This window comes from Schistocerca americana, chromosome 4 (assembly GCF_021461395.2).
Source record: "Schistocerca americana isolate TAMUIC-IGC-003095 chromosome 4, iqSchAmer2.1, whole genome shotgun sequence".
Lineage (NCBI taxonomy): Eukaryota > Metazoa > Arthropoda > Insecta > Orthoptera > Acrididae > Schistocerca > Schistocerca americana.
In genome coordinates, this window is record NC_060122.1 from 854,404,637 (window position 1) to 854,414,154 (window position 9,518).

General features: G+C 51.7%; 7 non-coding genes across 7 annotated transcripts; all 7 read right to left on the minus strand.

Annotated features, from left to right (window-relative positions):
- Window positions 1–652: 652 nt before the first annotated feature.
- LOC124614547 lies at window positions 653–771 on the minus strand. The gene has a single exon (XR_006979751.1). It is a non-coding gene; the product is annotated as a 5S ribosomal RNA (ribosomal RNA).
- A 1,200-nt stretch (window positions 772–1,971) lies between these two features.
- Window positions 1,972–2,090, minus strand: LOC124614559. Its single transcript, XR_006979752.1, has one exon. It is a non-coding gene; the product is annotated as a 5S ribosomal RNA (ribosomal RNA).
- Window positions 2,091–3,287: 1,197 nt separating this feature from the next.
- LOC124614571 lies at window positions 3,288–3,406 on the minus strand. Its single transcript, XR_006979753.1, has one exon. It is a non-coding gene; the product is annotated as a 5S ribosomal RNA (ribosomal RNA).
- A 1,200-nt stretch (window positions 3,407–4,606) lies between these two features.
- On the minus strand, window positions 4,607–4,725 carry LOC124614582. The gene has a single exon (XR_006979754.1). It is a non-coding gene; the product is annotated as a 5S ribosomal RNA (ribosomal RNA).
- A 1,197-nt stretch (window positions 4,726–5,922) lies between these two features.
- LOC124614593 lies at window positions 5,923–6,041 on the minus strand. The gene has a single exon (XR_006979755.1). It is a non-coding gene; the product is annotated as a 5S ribosomal RNA (ribosomal RNA).
- Window positions 6,042–7,238: 1,197 nt separating this feature from the next.
- Window positions 7,239–7,357, minus strand: LOC124614604. Its single transcript, XR_006979756.1, has one exon. It is a non-coding gene; the product is annotated as a 5S ribosomal RNA (ribosomal RNA).
- Window positions 7,358–8,557: 1,200 nt separating this feature from the next.
- Window positions 8,558–8,676, minus strand: LOC124614616. Its single transcript, XR_006979757.1, has one exon. It is a non-coding gene; the product is annotated as a 5S ribosomal RNA (ribosomal RNA).
- Window positions 8,677–9,518: the final 842 nt, after the last annotated feature.

The following is a 9,518-nucleotide window of genomic DNA, read 5'->3' on the forward strand; positions in this document are numbered from 1 at the left end:
GAGCTGTACGCCGCTGCAGAACGATAGGCGCTATCGTATTTCGGAGCATACCGCCCGATTCGTACTGTTTTGTCGTTTTCAAAGACTTCCTGGCAAACTTGGTTAGCAAATTCTCCTTCAAACTGAGTTAGTTGCTGCAGTTTCGTTTCTTACGGCCGTTTAAAATGCTTAAGGAAGTCTCTTTGTCACAACAGAAAGGTGGTATGGAAAGAGGGCTGGCAGGAGTAGCGACTAAAAAGCGAAAAATGAACACAGCCAGAGTTCCCAGGCGCTCACCCTTCCGAGTACTAACGTTGCTGCTTCACTTCGGTGATCGGACGAGAACAGAAGATTTTATTTCTTCTTCTTCTTCTTTTTTGTTTGTTTGTTTTTGTTTATTTACTTTGCGGAATTTAGCACTGCTACAAAACAGTAGGCCCTGACGTATTTCAAAACTCATCTGTCGATTCGTAGTGTGTTGTTATTTCCGAGGCGTTCTAGCACTCTTCTTTCGCACATTCTTGCTCAAACTGAGTCCATTACTGCAATTTCGTATCTTACGTTTGATACAGTAGTTTAAAATGCTTGTGGAAGCATCTTTGTCAACACCTGAAAGTTAGTATGAGAAGAGGGCTGGCAGGTGCAGCGACGTAAAAATGAAAAAATGAGATAGAGCCAACAGCACCCGGTGTTCCCAGGCGGTCACCCATCCAAGTACTAACCGGGCCCGATGTTGCTTAACTTCGGTGATCGGACGAGAACCGGTGTATTCAACATGGTATGGCCGTTGGCGTCATTACACTGTAGCCGCGCCACAGAAGAAGCGTTCGCCTCTTCTCCCAACACACGCAATCGCCGCTTTCCGTGGCACATTTGACGCAAAGCATGTCTTTCCACCTCGAAGGTGGCGCGGAGTGCGCGCTCGCCTCGGCGTCTCATAGGCGACTGCCGAACCAAGGTGAGGCGCACAACACAGCTGCTGGATGCACCGCCTGTCATTCGTTTGGTGCGTGCGGCCTCCGACACTGGCTGGCGACGCGCCTTGTTCCTGTTATCCGGCGCAGGGCTTGCGCGCGGCCGGGCGGCGGGGGGACTGCGCGCGGTGTCCTGCTGGACCGACGGAAGCTTCCTCACCTGCCTGACACGCGCCGCGCTTCCAGATATTTGCGTAATTTGCGCGGTGCATTCTCGCCTGTCCCCCCTTCCGTCCCGACTTGTCCCGACTTTGCTCGACTGCCGCTCGCTGCCGCTCGGGTCGCGGTCCATTTGACAGCACAAGCGCGAGAAACGTCTGCGGGAGGACAAATGAATCAATGTATGATTACAAATCGAATTTGGAGCTGTACGCCGCTGCAGAACGATAGGCGCTATCGTATTTCGGAGCATACCGCCCGATTCGTACTGTTTTGTCGTTTTCAAAGACTTCCTGGCAAACTTGGTTAGCAAATTCTCCTTCAAACTGAGTTAGTTGCTGCAGTTTCGTTTCTTACGGCCGTTTAAAATGCTTAAGGAAGTCTCTTTGTCACAACAGAAAGGTGGTATGGAAAGAGGGCTGGCAGGAGTAGCGACTAAAAAGCGAAAAATGAACACAGCCAGAGTTCCCAGGCGCTCACCCTTCCGAGTACTAACGTTGCTGCTTCACTTCGGTGATCGGACGAGAACAGAAGATTTTATTTCTTCTTCTTCTTCTTCTTTTTTGTTTGTTTGTTTTTGTTTATTTACTTTGCGGAATTTAGCACTGCTACAAAACAGTAGGCCCTGACGTATTTCAAAACTCATCTGTCGATTCGTAGTGTGTTGTTATTTCCGAGGCGTTCTAGCACTCTTCTTTCGCACATTCTTGCTCAAACTGAGTCCATTACTGCAATTTCGTATCTTACGTTTGATACAGTAGTTTAAAATGCTTGTGGAAGCATCTTTGTCAACACCTGAAAGTTAGTATGAGAAGAGGGCTGGCAGGTGCAGCGACGTAAAAATGAAAAAATGAGATAGAGCCAACAGCACCCGGTGTTCCCAGGCGGTCACCCATCCAAGTACTAACCGGGCCCGATGTTGCTTAACTTCGGTGATCGGACGAGAACCGGTGTATTCAACATGGTATGGCCGTTGGCGTCATTACACTGTAGCCGCGCCACAGAAGAAGCGTTCGCCTCTTCTCCCAACACACGCAATCGCCGCTTTCCGTGGCACATTTGACGCAAAGCATGTCTTTCCACCTCGAAGGTGGCGCGGAGTGCGCGCTCGCCTCGGCGTCTCATAGGCGACTGCCGAACCAAGGTGAGGCGCACAACACAGCTGCTGGATGCACCGCCTGTCATTCGTTTGGTGCGTGCGGCCTCCGACACTGGCTGGCGACGCGCCTTGTTCCTGTTATCCGGCGCAGGGCTTGCGCGCGGCCGGGCGGCGGGGGGACTGCGCGCGGTGTCCTGCTGGACCGACGGAAGCTTCCTCACCTGCCTGACACGCGCCGCGCTTCCAGATATTTGCGTAATTTGCGCGGTGCATTCTCGCCTGTCCCCCCTTCCGTCCCGACTTGTCCCGACTTTGCTCGACTGCCGCTCGCTGCCGCTCGGGTCGCGGTCCATTTGACAGCACAAGCGCGAGAAACGTCTGCGGGAGGACAAATGAATCAATGTATGATTACAAATCGAATTTGGAGCTGTACGCCGCTGCAGAACGATAGGCGCTATCGTATTTCGGAGCATACCGCCCGATTCGTACTGTTTTGTCGTTTTCAAAGACTTCCTGGCAAACTTGGTTAGCAAATTCTCCTTCAAACTGAGTTAGTTGCTGCAGTTTCGTTTCTTACGGCCGTTTAAAATGCTTAAGGAAGTCTCTTTGTCACAACAGAAAGGTGGTATGGAAAGAGGGCTGGCAGGAGTAGCGACTAAAAAGCGAAAAATGAACACAGCCAGAGTTCCCAGGCGCTCACCCTTCCGAGTACTAACGTTGCTGCTTCACTTCGGTGATCGGACGAGAACAGAAGATTTTATTTCTTCTTCTTCTTCTTTTTTGTTTGTTTGTTTTTGTTTATTTACTTTGCGGAATTTAGCACTGCTACAAAACAGTAGGCCCTGACGTATTTCAAAACTCATCTGTCGATTCGTAGTGTGTTGTTATTTCCGAGGCGTTCTAGCACTCTTCTTTCGCACATTCTTGCTCAAACTGAGTCCATTACTGCAATTTCGTATCTTACGTTTGATACAGTAGTTTAAAATGCTTGTGGAAGCATCTTTGTCAACACCTGAAAGTTAGTATGAGAAGAGGGCTGGCAGGTGCAGCGACGTAAAAATGAAAAAATGAGATAGAGCCAACAGCACCCGGTGTTCCCAGGCGGTCACCCATCCAAGTACTAACCGGGCCCGATGTTGCTTAACTTCGGTGATCGGACGAGAACCGGTGTATTCAACATGGTATGGCCGTTGGCGTCATTACACTGTAGCCGCGCCACAGAAGAAGCGTTCGCCTCTTCTCCCAACACACGCAATCGCCGCTTTCCGTGGCACATTTGACGCAAAGCATGTCTTTCCACCTCGAAGGTGGCGCGGAGTGCGCGCTCGCCTCGGCGTCTCATAGGCGACTGCCGAACCAAGGTGAGGCGCACAACACAGCTGCTGGATGCACCGCCTGTCATTCGTTTGGTGCGTGCGGCCTCCGACACTGGCTGGCGACGCGCCTTGTTCCTGTTATCCGGCGCAGGGCTTGCGCGCGGCCGGGCGGCGGGGGGACTGCGCGCGGTGTCCTGCTGGACCGACGGAAGCTTCCTCACCTGCCTGACACGCGCCGCGCTTCCAGATATTTGCGTAATTTGCGCGGTGCATTCTCGCCTGTCCCCCCTTCCGTCCCGACTTGTCCCGACTTTGCTCGACTGCCGCTCGCTGCCGCTCGGGTCGCGGTCCATTTGACAGCACAAGCGCGAGAAACGTCTGCGGGAGGACAAATGAATCAATGTATGATTACAAATCGAATTTGGAGCTGTACGCCGCTGCAGAACGATAGGCGCTATCGTATTTCGGAGCATACCGCCCGATTCGTACTGTTTTGTCGTTTTCAAAGACTTCCTGGCAAACTTGGTTAGCAAATTCTCCTTCAAACTGAGTTAGTTGCTGCAGTTTCGTTTCTTACGGCCGTTTAAAATGCTTAAGGAAGTCTCTTTGTCACAACAGAAAGGTGGTATGGAAAGAGGGCTGGCAGGAGTAGCGACTAAAAAGCGAAAAATGAACACAGCCAGAGTTCCCAGGCGCTCACCCTTCCGAGTACTAACGTTGCTGCTTCACTTCGGTGATCGGACGAGAACAGAAGATTTTATTTCTTCTTCTTCTTCTTCTTTTTTGTTTGTTTGTTTTTGTTTATTTACTTTGCGGAATTTAGCACTGCTACAAAACAGTAGGCCCTGACGTATTTCAAAACTCATCTGTCGATTCGTAGTGTGTTGTTATTTCCGAGGCGTTCTAGCACTCTTCTTTCGCACATTCTTGCTCAAACTGAGTCCATTACTGCAATTTCGTATCTTACGTTTGATACAGTAGTTTAAAATGCTTGTGGAAGCATCTTTGTCAACACCTGAAAGTTAGTATGAGAAGAGGGCTGGCAGGTGCAGCGACGTAAAAATGAAAAAATGAGATAGAGCCAACAGCACCCGGTGTTCCCAGGCGGTCACCCATCCAAGTACTAACCGGGCCCGATGTTGCTTAACTTCGGTGATCGGACGAGAACCGGTGTATTCAACATGGTATGGCCGTTGGCGTCATTACACTGTAGCCGCGCCACAGAAGAAGCGTTCGCCTCTTCTCCCAACACACGCAATCGCCGCTTTCCGTGGCACATTTGACGCAAAGCATGTCTTTCCACCTCGAAGGTGGCGCGGAGTGCGCGCTCGCCTCGGCGTCTCATAGGCGACTGCCGAACCAAGGTGAGGCGCACAACACAGCTGCTGGATGCACCGCCTGTCATTCGTTTGGTGCGTGCGGCCTCCGACACTGGCTGGCGACGCGCCTTGTTCCTGTTATCCGGCGCAGGGCTTGCGCGCGGCCGGGCGGCGGGGGGACTGCGCGCGGTGTCCTGCTGGACCGACGGAAGCTTCCTCACCTGCCTGACACGCGCCGCGCTTCCAGATATTTGCGTAATTTGCGCGGTGCATTCTCGCCTGTCCCCCCTTCCGTCCCGACTTGTCCCGACTTTGCTCGACTGCCGCTCGCTGCCGCTCGGGTCGCGGTCCATTTGACAGCACAAGCGCGAGAAACGTCTGCGGGAGGACAAATGAATCAATGTATGATTACAAATCGAATTTGGAGCTGTACGCCGCTGCAGAACGATAGGCGCTATCGTATTTCGGAGCATACCGCCCGATTCGTACTGTTTTGTCGTTTTCAAAGACTTCCTGGCAAACTTGGTTAGCAAATTCTCCTTCAAACTGAGTTAGTTGCTGCAGTTTCGTTTCTTACGGCCGTTTAAAATGCTTAAGGAAGTCTCTTTGTCACAACAGAAAGGTGGTATGGAAAGAGGGCTGGCAGGAGTAGCGACTAAAAAGCGAAAAATGAACACAGCCAGAGTTCCCAGGCGCTCACCCTTCCGAGTACTAACGTTGCTGCTTCACTTCGGTGATCGGACGAGAACAGAAGATTTTATTTCTTCTTCTTCTTCTTTTTTGTTTGTTTGTTTTTGTTTATTTACTTTGCGGAATTTAGCACTGCTACAAAACAGTAGGCCCTGACGTATTTCAAAACTCATCTGTCGATTCGTAGTGTGTTGTTATTTCCGAGGCGTTCTAGCACTCTTCTTTCGCACATTCTTGCTCAAACTGAGTCCATTACTGCAATTTCGTATCTTACGTTTGATACAGTAGTTTAAAATGCTTGTGGAAGCATCTTTGTCAACACCTGAAAGTTAGTATGAGAAGAGGGCTGGCAGGTGCAGCGACGTAAAAATGAAAAAATGAGATAGAGCCAACAGCACCCGGTGTTCCCAGGCGGTCACCCATCCAAGTACTAACCGGGCCCGATGTTGCTTAACTTCGGTGATCGGACGAGAACCGGTGTATTCAACATGGTATGGCCGTTGGCGTCATTACACTGTAGCCGCGCCACAGAAGAAGCGTTCGCCTCTTCTCCCAACACACGCAATCGCCGCTTTCCGTGGCACATTTGACGCAAAGCATGTCTTTCCACCTCGAAGGTGGCGCGGAGTGCGCGCTCGCCTCGGCGTCTCATAGGCGACTGCCGAACCAAGGTGAGGCGCACAACACAGCTGCTGGATGCACCGCCTGTCATTCGTTTGGTGCGTGCGGCCTCCGACACTGGCTGGCGACGCGCCTTGTTCCTGTTATCCGGCGCAGGGCTTGCGCGCGGCCGGGCGGCGGGGGGACTGCGCGCGGTGTCCTGCTGGACCGACGGAAGCTTCCTCACCTGCCTGACACGCGCCGCGCTTCCAGATATTTGCGTAATTTGCGCGGTGCATTCTCGCCTGTCCCCCCTTCCGTCCCGACTTGTCCCGACTTTGCTCGACTGCCGCTCGCTGCCGCTCGGGTCGCGGTCCATTTGACAGCACAAGCGCGAGAAACGTCTGCGGGAGGACAAATGAATCAATGTATGATTACAAATCGAATTTGGAGCTGTACGCCGCTGCAGAACGATAGGCGCTATCGTATTTCGGAGCATACCGCCCGATTCGTACTGTTTTGTCGTTTTCAAAGACTTCCTGGCAAACTTGGTTAGCAAATTCTCCTTCAAACTGAGTTAGTTGCTGCAGTTTCGTTTCTTACGGCCGTTTAAAATGCTTAAGGAAGTCTCTTTGTCACAACAGAAAGGTGGTATGGAAAGAGGGCTGGCAGGAGTAGCGACTAAAAAGCGAAAAATGAACACAGCCAGAGTTCCCAGGCGCTCACCCTTCCGAGTACTAACGTTGCTGCTTCACTTCGGTGATCGGACGAGAACAGAAGATTTTATTTCTTCTTCTTCTTCTTTTTTGTTTGTTTGTTTTTGTTTATTTACTTTGCGGAATTTAGCACTGCTACAAAACAGTAGGCCCTGACGTATTTCAAAACTCATCTGTCGATTCGTAGTGTGTTGTTATTTCCGAGGCGTTCTAGCACTCTTCTTTCGCACATTCTTGCTCAAACTGAGTCCATTACTGCAATTTCGTATCTTACGTTTGATACAGTAGTTTAAAATGCTTGTGGAAGCATCTTTGTCAACACCTGAAAGTTAGTATGAGAAGAGGGCTGGCAGGTGCAGCGACGTAAAAATGAAAAAATGAGATAGAGCCAACAGCACCCGGTGTTCCCAGGCGGTCACCCATCCAAGTACTAACCGGGCCCGATGTTGCTTAACTTCGGTGATCGGACGAGAACCGGTGTATTCAACATGGTATGGCCGTTGGCGTCATTACACTGTAGCCGCGCCACAGAAGAAGCGTTCGCCTCTTCTCCCAACACACGCAATCGCCGCTTTCCGTGGCACATTTGACGCAAAGCATGTCTTTCCACCTCGAAGGTGGCGCGGAGTGCGCGCTCGCCTCGGCGTCTCATAGGCGACTGCCGAACCAAGGTGAGGCGCACAACACAGCTGCTGGATGCACCGCCTGTCATTCGTTTGGTGCGTGCGGCCTCCGACACTGGCTGGCGACGCGCCTTGTTCCTGTTATCCGGCGCAGGGCTTGCGCGCGGCCGGGCGGCGGGGGGACTGCGCGCGGTGTCCTGCTGGACCGACGGAAGCTTCCTCACCTGCCTGACACGCGCCGCGCTTCCAGATATTTGCGTAATTTGCGCGGTGCATTCTCGCCTGTCCCCCCTTCCGTCCCGACTTGTCCCGACTTTGCTCGACTGCCGCTCGCTGCCGCTCGGGTCGCGGTCCATTTGACAGCACAAGCGCGAGAAACGTCTGCGGGAGGACAAATGAATCAATGTATGATTACAAATCGAATTTGGAGCTGTACGCCGCTGCAGAACGATAGGCGCTATCGTATTTCGGAGCATACCGCCCGATTCGTACTGTTTTGTCGTTTTCAAAGACTTCCTGGCAAACTTGGTTAGCAAATTCTCCTTCAAACTGAGTTAGTTGCTGCAGTTTCGTTTCTTACGGCCGTTTAAAATGCTTAAGGAAGTCTCTTTGTCACAACAGAAAGGTGGTATGGAAAGAGGGCTGGCAGGAGTAGCGACTAAAAAGCGAAAAATGAACACAGCCAGAGTTCCCAGGCGCTCACCCTTCCGAGTACTAACGTTGCTGCTTCACTTCGGTGATCGGACGAGAACAGAAGATTTTATTTCTTCTTCTTCTTCTTCTTTTTTGTTTGTTTGTTTTTGTTTATTTACTTTGCGGAATTTAGCACTGCTACAAAACAGTAGGCCCTGACGTATTTCAAAACTCATCTGTCGATTCGTAGTGTGTTGTTATTTCCGAGGCGTTCTAGCACTCTTCTTTCGCACATTCTTGCTCAAACTGAGTCCATTACTGCAATTTCGTATCTTACGTTTGATACAGTAGTTTAAAATGCTTGTGGAAGCATCTTTGTCAACACCTGAAAGTTAGTATGAGAAGAGGGCTGGCAGGTGCAGCGACGTAAAAATGAAAAAATGAGATAGAGCCAACAGCACCCGGTGTTCCCAGGCGGTCACCCATCCAAGTACTAACCGGGCCCGATGTTGCTTAACTTCGGTGATCGGACGAGAACCGGTGTATTCAACATGGTATGGCCGTTGGCGTCATTACACTGTAGCCGCGCCACAGAAGAAGCGTTCGCCTCTTCTCCCAACACACGCAATCGCCGCTTTCCGTGGCACATTTGACGCAAAGCATGTCTTTCCACCTCGAAGGTGGCGCGGAGTGCGCGCTCGCCTCGGCGTCTCATAGGCGACTGCCGAACCAAGGTGAGGCGCACAACACAGCTGCTGGATGCACCGCCTGTCATTCGTTTGGTGCGTGCGGCCTCCGACACTGGCTGGCGACGCGCCTTGTTCCTGTTATCCGGCGCAGGGCTTGCGCGCGGCCGGGCGGCGGGGGGACTGCGCGCGGTGTCCTGCTGGACCGACGGAAGCTTCCTCACCTGCCTGACACGCGCCGCGCTTCCAGATATTTGCGTAATTTGCGCGGTGCATTCTCGCCTGTCCCCCCTTCCGTCCCGACTTGTCCCGACTTTGCTCGACTGCCGCTCGCTGCCGCTCGGGTCGCGGTCCATTTGACAGCACAAGCGCGAGAAACGTCTGCGGGAGGACAAATGAATCAATGTATGATTACAAATCGAATTTGGAGCTGTACGCCGCTGCAGAACGATAGGCGCTATCGTATTTCGGAGCATACCGCCCGATTCGTACTGTTTTGTCGTTTTCAAAGACTTCCTGGCAAACTTGGTTAGCAAATTCTCCTTCAAACTGAGTTAGTTGCTGCAGTTTCGTTTCTTACGGCCGTTTAAAATGCTTAAGGAAGTCTCTTTGTCACAACAGAAAGGTGGTATGGAAAGAGGGCTGGCAGGAGTAGCGACTAAAAAGCGAAAAATGAACACAGCCAGAGTTCCCAGGCGCTCACCCTTCCGAGTACTAACGTTGC